Source organism: Arachis hypogaea, chromosome 3, assembly GCF_003086295.3.
Source record: "Arachis hypogaea cultivar Tifrunner chromosome 3, arahy.Tifrunner.gnm2.J5K5, whole genome shotgun sequence".
Taxonomy (NCBI): domain Eukaryota; kingdom Viridiplantae; phylum Streptophyta; class Magnoliopsida; order Fabales; family Fabaceae; genus Arachis; species Arachis hypogaea.
Window position 1 is genome coordinate 101,649,424 of NC_092038.1, and position 11,682 is coordinate 101,661,105.

The window sequence follows — 11,682 nt, forward strand, 5'->3', positions numbered from 1 at the left end:
GGAAAGAGAATTGTCACCCAAAAAATACCAGTCACCAACTTTTTCACAGTCCTCTGTACATTCAATGTCGAATCAAGGAGTAAAGGATGTGGTACAAGGAATCGTGATTTTCACACTTCTTCACAACTCCGTGCAGCTGACCAGCAAGTGCACTGGGTTGTCTAAGTAATACCTTACGTGAGTAAGGGTCGATCCCACGGAGATTGTCGGCTTGAAGCAAGCTATGGTCATCTTGTAAATCTCAGTCAGGCAGATTCAAATGGTTATGGGGTTTTGATAATTAAAAGATGAATAAAACATAAAATAAGACAGAGATACTTATGTAATTTATTAGTGGGAATTTCAGATAAGTATATGGAGATGCTTTCTTCTTCCTGAATCTCTGCTTTCTTACTGCCTTCATCCAGTCATGTGTACTCTCTTCCATGGCAAGCTATACATTGGGGGATCACCGTTGTCAATGGCTACCGTCCGTCCTCTCAGTGAAAATGGTCCAACTACGGGTTACGTAGGGCTAATCATTTGTCGATTCTCGATCGTGCAGAATAAGATCCATTGATCCTTTTGCACACTGTCACTGCGCCCAGCACTCGCGAGTTTAAAGCTCGTCACAGTCATCCCATCCCAGATCCTACTCGAAATACCACAGACAAGGTTTAAACTTTCTGGATCTCAAGAATGCTGCCAATTGATTCTAGCTTATACCACGAAGACTCTGATCTCATGAAATGGAAGGCTCTGTTGTCAGGAGAGAAAACCATGTGTCATGAACCAGGAGGCCAAGAGATATGCATTCAAGCTTGTTTTCAGGTAGAACGGAAGTGGTTGTCAGGCACCCGTTCATAAGTGAGAATGGTGATGAGTGTCACTTGATCATCACATTCATCATGTTAAAGTGCGAATGGATATCTTAGAACAAGAATAAGCTTGAATTGAATAGAAAACAGTAGTAATTGCATTAATTCACGAGGAACAGCAGAGCTCCACACCTTAATCTATGAGGTGTAGAAACTCCACCATTGAAAATACATAAGAACAAGGTCTAGACATGGCCGAATGGCCATGCCTCCCAAATAACATGAAACAATCAAAAAAGGGTTCAAAGACCTGATCCCAAGATCAAAGATGATCAAAGATGATCAAAAGATGAAAATATAATAGTAAAAGGTCCTATTTATAGTGAACTAGTAACCTAGGGTTTACAGAAATAAGTAAATGATGCAGAAATCCACTTCTGGGGCCCACTTGGTGTGTGCTTAGGCTGAGCATTGAAGCTTTCACATGCATAGGCTTTTCTTGGAGTTAAACTCTAGCTCTGGTGCCAGTTTGGGCGTTTAACTCCAGCTTTTATGCCAGTTTTGGCGTTTAACGCCAGAAAAGGGTCTCTGACCGGTGTTTTGACACCAATTTGGGCCATCAAATCTCGGGAAAAGTATGGACTATTATACATTACTGGAAAGCCCAAGATGTCTACTTTCTAATGAAATTAAGAACGCGCCAATTGGGCTTTTGTAGCTCCAAAAAAACTATTTCGAGTGCAGGGAGGTCGGAATCAAACAGCATCTTCAGTCCTTTTTCAACCTCTGAATAAGATTTTTGCTCAGGTCCCTCAATTTCAGCCAAAAAATACCTGAAATCACAGAAAATCACAGAAAAACACACAAACTCATAGTAAAGTCCAGAAATGTGATTTTTGCATAAAAACTAATAATTATATACTAAAAACTAACTAAATCATACAAAAAACTACCTAAAAACAATGCCAAAAAGCGTATAAATTATCCGCTCATCACAACACCAAACTTAAATTGTTGCTTGTCCCCAAGCAACTGAAAAAAATAGAATAAAAGGAAGAGAATATACAATGAATCTCACAATATCAATGAAACTTAGTCCCAATTAGATGAGCGGGGCTAGTATCTTTTTGCTTCTGAACAATTTTGGCATCTCACTTTATCCTTTGAAATTCAGAATGATTGGCATCTATAGGAACTTAGAATTTAGATAGTGTTATTGATTCTCCTAGTTCAGTATGTTGATTCTTTAACACAGCTACTTTATGAGTCTTGGCCGTGATCGTAAGCACTTTATTTTCCAGTATTACCACTCGATACATAAATGCCACAGACACATAACTGGGTGAACCTTTTCAGATTGTGACTCAGCTTTACTAAAGTCCCCAGTTAGAGGTATCCAGAGTTCTTAAGCACACTCTTTCTGCTTTGGATCACGACTTTAACCACTCAGTCTCAAGCTTTTCACTTGGACCTTCATGACACAAGCATATGGTTAGGGACAGCTTGATTTAGCCGCTTAGGCCAGGATTTTATTCCTTTGGGCCCTCCTATCCATTAATGCTCAAAGCCTTGGATTCTCTTTACCCTTGCCTTTTGGTTTAAAGGGCTATTGGCTTTTTCTGCTTACTTTTTCTTTCTTCTCTCTCTCTCTCTCTCTTTTTTGCCACTTTTTCTTTTTCACTGCTTTTTCTTGCTTCAAGAATCAATTTCATGGTTTTTCAGATTATCAACAACATTTCTCTTTGTTCATCATTCTTTCAAGAGCTAACAATTTTAACATTGATAAACTTCACTATAAAAAAGATACACTGTTCAAGCATTCATTCAGAAAAACAAAAAGTATTGCCACCACATCAAAATAATTAAACTAATTTCAAGATAAAATTTGAAATTCATGTACTTCTTGTTCTTTTGTAATTAGGAACATTTTTCATTTAAGAAAGGTGAAGGATTCATGGAATTATTCATAGCTTTAAGACATAGACATTAGACACTAATGATCATGTAATAAAGACACAAACATAGACAAACATAAAGCATAAAAATTGAAAAAACAGAAAGATAAGAACAAAGAAATCAAAGAACGGGTTCACCTTAGTGATGGCGGCTAGTTCTTCCTCTTGAAGGTCCAATGGAACGCTTGAGCTCCTCTATGTCTCTTCCTTGCCTTTTTTGCTCTTTCCTCATGGCTATTTGATCCTCTCTAATTTCATGGAGAATAATGGAGTGCTCTTGGTGCTCCATCCTTAGTTACTCCATATTGGAACTCAAATATTCCAAGGAGGTGTTGAGTTGCTCCCAATAGTTGTGTAGAGGAAAATGTATCCCTTAAGGCATCTCAGGGATTTCTTGATAAGGAACTTCCTCATGCTCTTGTTGAGGTCCATGAGTGGGCTCTCTTATTTGCTCCATCCTCTTTTTAGTGATGGACTTGTCCTCTTCAATGAGGATGTCTTCTTCTATGACAATTCTAGCTAAATTACATAGGTGACAGATGAGATGAGGGAAGGCTAACCTTGCTAAAGTGGAGGTTTTATCAGCCACTTTGTAGAGTTCTAGAGATATGACCTCATGAGCTTCAACTTCCTCTCCAATCATGATGCTATGGATCATGATAGCCTGATTTATAGTCACTTTAGATCGATTGCTAGTAGGAATGATGGAGCGTTGGATGAATTCCAACCATCCTCTAGCCACGGGTTTAAGGTCATGCCTTCTCAATTAAACCGGCTTGCCTTTGGAGTCTCTTTTTCACTGAGCTTCTTCTACACATATGTCCATGAGGACTTGGTCCAACCTTTGATCAAAGTTGACCCTTCTAGTGTAGGGGCATGCATCTCCTTGCATCATTGGCAAGTTGAATGCCTACCTTACATTTTCCAGACTGAAATCTAAGTATTTCCCCCGAACCATTGTAAGCCAATTCTTTGGGTTCGGGTTCACACTTTGATCATGGTTCTTGGTGATCCATGCATTAGCATAGAACTCTTGAACCATTAAGATTTCAACTTGTTGAATGGGGTTGGTGAGAACTTCCCAACCTCTTTTTCAAATCTCATGTCGGATCTCCGGATACTCATTCCTTTTGAGCATGAAAGGGACCTCAGGGATCACTTTCTTCTTGGCCACAACTTCATAGAAGTGGTCTTGATGGGCCTTTGAGATGAATCTCTCCATCTCCCATGACTCAGAGGTGCAAGCTTTTGCCTTCCCTTTCCTCTTTCTAGAGGTTTCTCCGACCTTAGGTGCCATAAATGGTTATGAAAACACAAAAAGCAATGCTTTTTTCACACCAAACTTAAAAGGTTTGCTCGTCCTCAAGCAAAAGAAGAAAGAAGGATGGAGAAGAAGAAGAAGTGGAGGAAATGGAGAGGTGTGAGTGGTTCGGCCAAGGGGGAGAAAAGGTGTTTTTGATTTGTGAATTTGAAGGATGGATGAGGGGTTTATATAGGAGTGGAAAGAGAGTGTAAGGTTCCTGTATTAGGGGTTGGGTTTGGGAAAAAAAAGATTTGAATTTGGATGGTGAGGTAGGTGGAGTTTTTGGGGAAGAGTGGGTGGAGGTGATTGGTGAAGGGTATTTGGGGAAGGGTGTTATTGGAATGTGTGAAGAAGAGAGAGAGTGAGTTGAGGTAGGTGGGGATCCTGTGAGATCCACAGATCCTGAGGTGTCAAGAATTTCTCATCCCTGCAGCATTCTGGCATGTAAACACCCTCTGAGTGCTAGTCCTGGTGTTTAACGCCAGCTTTTCTTCCCTTTCTGGCGTTGAACGCCAACTTGGTGCCCTTTTCTGGCATTAAATGCCAGTCTGGTTCCCTTTTCTGGTGTTAAACGCCTAAAATGGTGCCAGACTGGGCGTTTAATGCCCATTCTGCTACCCTTACTGGCATTTAAATGCCAGTAAGCTCCTTCTCTAGGGTGTGCTATTTTTAATTCTGTTTTTGAATTTGCTTTGATTTTTGCAGTTGTTTTTGTGACTCCACATGATCATCAACTGATGCACGGAAACTTGTCTCTCAATAAATTTCCCTTCGGTAAGTATACCGAACTGTCGTCAAGTAAAAACTCACAATAGAGTGAGGTCGAATCCCACAAGGATTGATTGGTCAAGCAACTTTAGTTGGAGGAATGCTCTAGTTGAGCTAAGCAGAAATTGAGTTGAGAGTTGCAGAAAATTAAATGGCGGGAAAGTAAATTGCAGAATCTTAAATGGGGATTTGGGGAGATGAACATAAAGATAAATGGCAGAAAGTAAAGAGAATGGGTAAGATCAGAAATGGGGGATTCATTTGGCTTAGGAGATGTTGCATTCTCCGGATCAAGTTCATTCTCATCTCTTCCTCAATCAATGCATTTATTGATCTCCTTGGCAATCTTAGATGATTGGATCCTAATTCCTTGGCAACCCAATCTCTCTAAGCTTGAACAATTGCCCAATTCCTTGATTTAATTGCTCATGGGAAGAGATGAAGTATTGTCATGGATTATACCACATGTATTTCCAAATCAAAGTGTTGGGAGGATTATATGTCACTATATCCGTCCAAACCCCAATTTGGTCCAACATGAGAAAGCATTTCTAGCATGATCTCCTCATCCCTTTTCCAAGGCTCAGAGGAGATCCAATTATGGAGAGTTTCTTTTCCAAGACAACTAGTTCTAGTAAATCAAGAGAAAAGAAAGAAGAAGAAGAATGAAAACTATAATTGATCCATGAAATTACAACAGAGCTCTTTAACCCAATGAAAAGGGGTTTAGTTGTTCATAGCTCTAGAAATGGAAGATGATAGAGAAGAGTACATTCTCAAGCAAACTAGAAATTGTAGAAAAGTAAATATACAGAGTGTAGTTCTCCAAAATGCCCCTCTCCTTTCTAGTTCAAAACTACTCCTATATATACTACTCTTTCTTGATCTTCTAGTCAATTCTTCAAGTCTTGGATATGGGCCTTTGATCTTGAGTTGAAGCAGTTACAATCTTTAGTGGGCTCAGCTTTGCTTGTAGAAAAAGTGTGAGTCAGGCATGGGTGGACGTTAGTTAGGACGTTAGTGGTGTTAACGTTAAGTGAAAATGTGGGTTCGAGAACATTAGTGACGATCACCTTTTTCACTAACGCTCCAAACCAAATTGATCCACGTTAACTTTAATGTTAGTGACACTAACGTGACCACTAACGTTTCCTCTTGGTCCTTCGCAAATGTTATTGGCATTCACCTTTACCAATAACGTTGCTCTGTGCTTCTTTTCTCCATGTTAATGATCCACGTTAGTTACACTAACGTGGCCCTTAACGTGGGTATGCCCAAGCATCGAGAGCGTTAGCGACACTTACCTTTGTCACTAATGCTTTAAATGCCCCTTCCTTCCACGTTAGTGCCTTACGTTAATTGCATTAATGTGGCCACTAACATGGTGGTGATTGCCATCTCCAACATTAGTGACAAAGGTGAGTGTCACTAATGTTGGCCTATCATTCCTTGCTCCATGTTACCCTTCACGTTAGTGGTCTTAACGTGACCTCTAACGTGGGCAATATTGGCTTAGTCCAACGTTAGTGACAAAGGTGAGTGTCACTAACGCTGGCGATAGCTTTCTCCTCCCATATTAAAGTCCACGTTAATTGGATTAACGTGACTCTTAACGTGGCTAAGTGTGCCCTTTTTGGAACGTTAGTGGTATTTACTTTTACCACTAACGTTGGAGCTCCCCTTTTCCTCCACGTTAGCTACCACGTTAATGTAATTAACGTGGCAACTAACGTGGGCTATGATGGCTTCGAAGGCATTATTGGCAATCACTTTTTCCATTAACACTGCAAGCTTATTCGCATTCCACGTTAGTGGTCACGTTAATTAGATTAACGTGGCTGCTAACGTGGCTCTTTCTTGCTTCCTTTGTCCTGAAATCAAGTAAATAGAGTGCATCAAAGCTCTGTTCCAAGTCATGAGATCATGCATTATCCATTTTATCATTCAATTCCTGCATAATTCTCATGAAATCATGTAAAGTTCACAATGTTTGCTTGAATCAAGATATAAGTGTATATCTACCCAAAACATGCTTATTTACTAAGAAATTGCATGAAACTACCCTAAAATAGTAAAGAAAAGGTCAGTGAAACTGGCCAAGATGCCCTAGCATCACAACATCAAACTTAAAGCTTGCTTGTCCCTAAGCAAGTACTGAAACATAGGAAAGATGAATGAAAGAACAAGATAAACAAATCATTATTATAGAAGTCAAGTTCTTAGTCTATGTGGTTTCATGCATAGCAACTTAGGTTCATTCCTTTACTGGTTTTCAGGTCCTTATCATGCCCTTGAGCTCTCACTTGATTGCACCCTATGAGACTTCTTATTTATTGATCCTCCCTTTTTTTCCAGGGTTTATTGCATTCTTGGGCTAAGTGCTCTGTGAGAGGGTGACTCTTTAAGATAAGCTTTCAGCCAACACTCCCGAACTAGTTGGTTCAAGGTGTTAGGTGTTGAGACACCACTAAGGACCTACTTCCTCAAGTCTCTCTCCCCATAAATGCACACCACAGGCACATGGTTTGTTATTTTCCTTCTTGAGACCTTGGTGTCCAGCACCTCTTTAGGTTACTAAGTGCTCTGTAGAAAAGGTTGCTCTTGATAGTGGACTTTCAGCTGATAATCCCGGGTTAGTTAACCCAAGTTACCAAGTGATAAGGCACCCCTGAGAGCTTATTCATCCAAGCATATCCCTTGCCCAGGAGCACCACAGACACATGCCTCAAGAATCAAACCCTTGGTGCCTAGCCTTATTTCTTATTAATTTTCTTTCTCCTTCAAACTCTCATTGTTCTTTTTCTTCTTCTTATTAGGATCTTGTTATTTGGCTAGTCTCAATAGGATATGCTTCAAGCATGTGACTTAGAGCATATAGTTACCTATATACCTTGTTGGTGAACCAACTTAGCTAATCAATTACCATACCACAAACATTGAGAACTTACTTCACAAGATAAACCCCACTCTTATTTTTCATAACATTTTCTTTTATTTGACTTAAAGGGCAAGCATACATGTAAGCAAGATGAAAATGAAAGCCAGGGACCTAGACCAACACACATATACCTAAGCAATGAAATCTTAAAGGCAGAATTGAAAATTTCTAAGCTACTGTGGAAGCATGTTCTATTTCATACATGATTTTCCTTATTTAAAAATTGAAAAAGATAGAACGAGGAGGGAACTCCACCACCTTTTACTTATTGGACTGCTTATGTCCCTTTATTTCCTTTGTCTTGAGATCCTTCTTGATTGCTCGAATCCCCATTTCCTTTGCGCTTCCCGATCAGATTTTTCCAAAAACCAGCATCTTCTATCTTCTTCTTCAATGCTTCCTTCTGTTGTTTCACCTTCCCCTCCTCTTGTTCTGTTAGGTCTTTGCAAACTGTATCATATCTTGGGATGGTAGGGTACAAATTATGCATATGCCCAGCCACATAAGTCAACTTGGCCTGAGTGTTTATGCTAAACTCTTCCCGGTGTAGTTGTCGTCCTTCATTAAGCACATTGAACTCGTTGAATACTTTCATCTGAGTTAACTGACGTTGGTTGAGTTCTTGAAGGCATTTATCTTGATGCTCTTGCCTTTCAGTTACTTGATTGATGGCTTGGGTGAGCTGGGAGTAATGCTCCTGTTGCTACTCCATTTGGTTTCTTTCCGTGCTTGTTTCTTCTATCAGTGCCTTATTGTGCTCTTCCCTTGATTTTTTATTTTCTTGATCTGCTTCTTGTGAGGGTTTGAAGACATTGAAGGTGAGTTGTTCATCATGTATCCTCAATATTAGTTCTCCTCACTCCACATCTATAAGCGCCCTGGCTGTGGCTTAGAATGGTCCCCCAGGATGATGGGATGGATGTGATTCTCTTCCATCTCCAAGATAACAAAGTCTGTGGGAAGGAAGTAGTTCCCAACCTTCACTAACACGTTTTCAACCACTCCTATTGCCTGTTTTTGAGTTTTGTCAGCCAATTTGATGATTATGTCCGTGGGCGTTAGCTCATTGATTTGAAGCTTTTTCATGAGGGATAGAGGTATTAAGTTGATGCTTGCTCCCAGGTCACAGAGTCCTTTATCAATCATTGTTTCTCTTATAGCATAGGGGATGTGAAAACTCCTTGGGTCCTTCCATTTTGTAGGTGGCTCTGTTTGAATGAGAGCACTGCACTCCTTATTCATCACTATTGTCTGCCCACCCTTCAGTGAACTCTTTTTGGTTAGCAGCTCCTTTACTTGATGTATGAGGACATCTGCTGGAGAGCCTTAATGAACAGTATGTTTACATGAAGATATGCAAACATGTCGAGGAACCTTGAATACACTCTCCTTGCTACACCACCCTTGAGCCTTTGGGGAAAAGGTGCATATGGGTTCAGGGTCTCCTCCTTTTTTAGCTCCTTCCTGTGTATGGGATTGGGTGCTTGATTTCTTTCTTCATGCTTTTCCTTTGGATTGTCTTGAAAGTGTTCTGTTTGTGTGTTTACTTCTTCCACAATCATCTTGTCACTTATAGTGATCATTTTGCATTCTTCCCATCTTACTTTCTTTGTTTCTCCTCTTGGATTCTTCTCTGTGTCACTTGGGAAACTATCAGTAGGCTTGGGAAACTGTTGAGATAGATATCCCACTTGGGACTCCTGCCTCTTGATGGTGTCTCCCTAGTTTTTGATATTGGCTTTCACTTCATCCTTGAATACTCTGTTGTCTTGGACTTCCTTACATATACCTTCAAGTAGAGTCTCAATTCTGGAGAGTCTGTCTTTGGTTAGTGATGGTGGGTTGGGGTTAGGAGGTTGAGAGTGGTCATGTTGGTTTTGATATGGATGTTGAGAAGGGTGGTTAGGTGGGTGTTGATATGACCTCTGTGAGGGAAGTTGGTGAGTTGCATTGTTGTTGGGATTGTGGTTGTGGCATCTCTGGTCTTGGTCTTGTTGATTTTCCCACCCAAAATTAGGGTGGTTCCTCCAACCAGAATTATAAATTTTGGAGTATGGATCATGGGTCTGCCTGGGTGAGTTCCCAACATAGTTGGCTTGTTCCCAGTCACCTTCTTCTCTTGTATTCACTCCTTCTTAAGCTGGTGATGAAGTGGTGATTGCTGCAACTTGGTTCTCTTCCATCTTCTTAGTAAGATTAGCTAACTGCGTGGTGATCATCTTATTTTGAGCCAGCAGTGCTTCCATATGGTTCAGCTCCATCACTCCTCGAGTGTTGCTCCTTTCAGAAGCATAGAAGTAGTCATTCTCAGCTACAGTCTCAATGACATCTATGGCTTCTTCAATGGTTTTCTTCTTGTTTAGAGACCCCCCTGATGAATGGTCTACGGCCTTCTTTGATTCGTAAGAAAGACCTTCGTAGAAGATGTGCAGTTGAACCCATTCATTGAACGTGTCTGGTGGGCACCTTCTTGTTAAGTCCTTAAACCTCTCCCATGCCTCATAGAGAGTTTCACCATCTTGTTGCCTGAAGGTTTATACCTTAGCTCTCAACCTGTTGATTCTTTGAGGAAGGTAGAATCTCGCCAAGAACTTGTTCACCACATCTTTCTAATTTGTTAAAATCTCATTCGGGAAAGATTCCAGCCATTTAGATGCTTTGTCCCTGAGTGAAAAGGGGAACAAAAGCAATCTATAGACATCTGATGAACACCATTAGACTTCACAGTGTCACATATTCTTAGGAAGGTGGTTAGATGTTGGTTAGGGTCTTCTTGGGCGCTTCCTCCGAATGAACAGTTGTTCTGAACAAGGGTGATGAGCTGGGGTTTTAGTTCAAAGTTATTGGCATGTATGGTTGGCTTTTGGATACTACTTCCACAATTTCTTGGGTTTGGATTGATGTACGAGCCTAGAACCCTTCTGTCTGGCCCAGCATGATTCACAGGGCCTTCTCTGGCATGGTTGTGAGCTTCTCTTTCATGGTTGTTTTCCAGGTTCTCCTCCATGTTTGTTTCAAAATACTCCTCCTCTTCCTCAACACCAACGACTCTTTTCCCTCTTGCTTCTCTCCTTAATCTAAGGAAGGTCCTCTCAGGTTCCGAATCAAAGGAAGTTGAAGCTCTACTTCTTCTTCCTGTCATACAACTAACAAAGCCCAGAACAAGAAAGAAGATGAAGAGATTATTCTTGTTAGAGCGGCTGTAAAATGTGAGTGGTGCAAATTATCAAACAGTTAGTGGATTAGTGAACAAAATTGTAAATAACAACAAAAAAAGAAAACAAAGAGGGGAGAGGGGAGAAGGAAAGAAAATAACTGAAACTGAAGGTAAATGACTAGATAAAATAAACAAGCAAAAGAAAAATGCTCAATCTAGTGATCTTCTAACTTAATCATTGTCGATACAAAATCAATCCCCGACAACAGCGCCATAAAGTTGATGCATGGAAACTTGTCTCTCAACAAATTTCCCTTCGGCAAGTATACCGAACTGTCATCATGTAAAAACTCACAATAGAGTGAGGTCGAATCCCACAGGGATTGATTGGTCAAGCAATTTTAGTTGGAGGAATGCTCTAGTTGAGCTAAGAAGAAATTGAGTTGAGAGTTGCAGAAAATTAAATAGCGGGAAAGTAAATTACAGAAAGTAAATTGCAGAATCTTAAATGGGGATTTGGGGAGATGAACATAAAGATAAATGGCAGAAAGTAAAGAGAATGGGTAAGATCAGAAATGGGGGATTCATTGGGCTTAGGAGATGTTGCATTCTTTGAATCAAGTTCATTCTCATCTCTTCCTCAATCAATGCATTAATTGATCTCTTTGGCAATCTTAGATGATTGGATCCCAATTCCTTGGCAACCCAATCTCTCTAAGCTTGAACAATTGCCCAATTCCTTGATTTAATTGCTCATGGGAAGA

The 11,682-nt window shown here is 40.3% G+C and overlaps 1 non-coding gene across 1 annotated transcript; it reads left to right on the forward strand.

Moving 5' to 3' along the window:
- Positions 1-10,210: 10,210 nt before the first annotated feature.
- On the forward strand, positions 10,211-10,316 carry LOC112793795 (small nucleolar RNA R71). The gene has a single exon (XR_003198489.1). It is a non-coding gene; the product is annotated as a small nucleolar RNA R71 (small nucleolar RNA).
- The last annotated feature ends 1,366 nt before the right edge of the window (positions 10,317-11,682 follow it).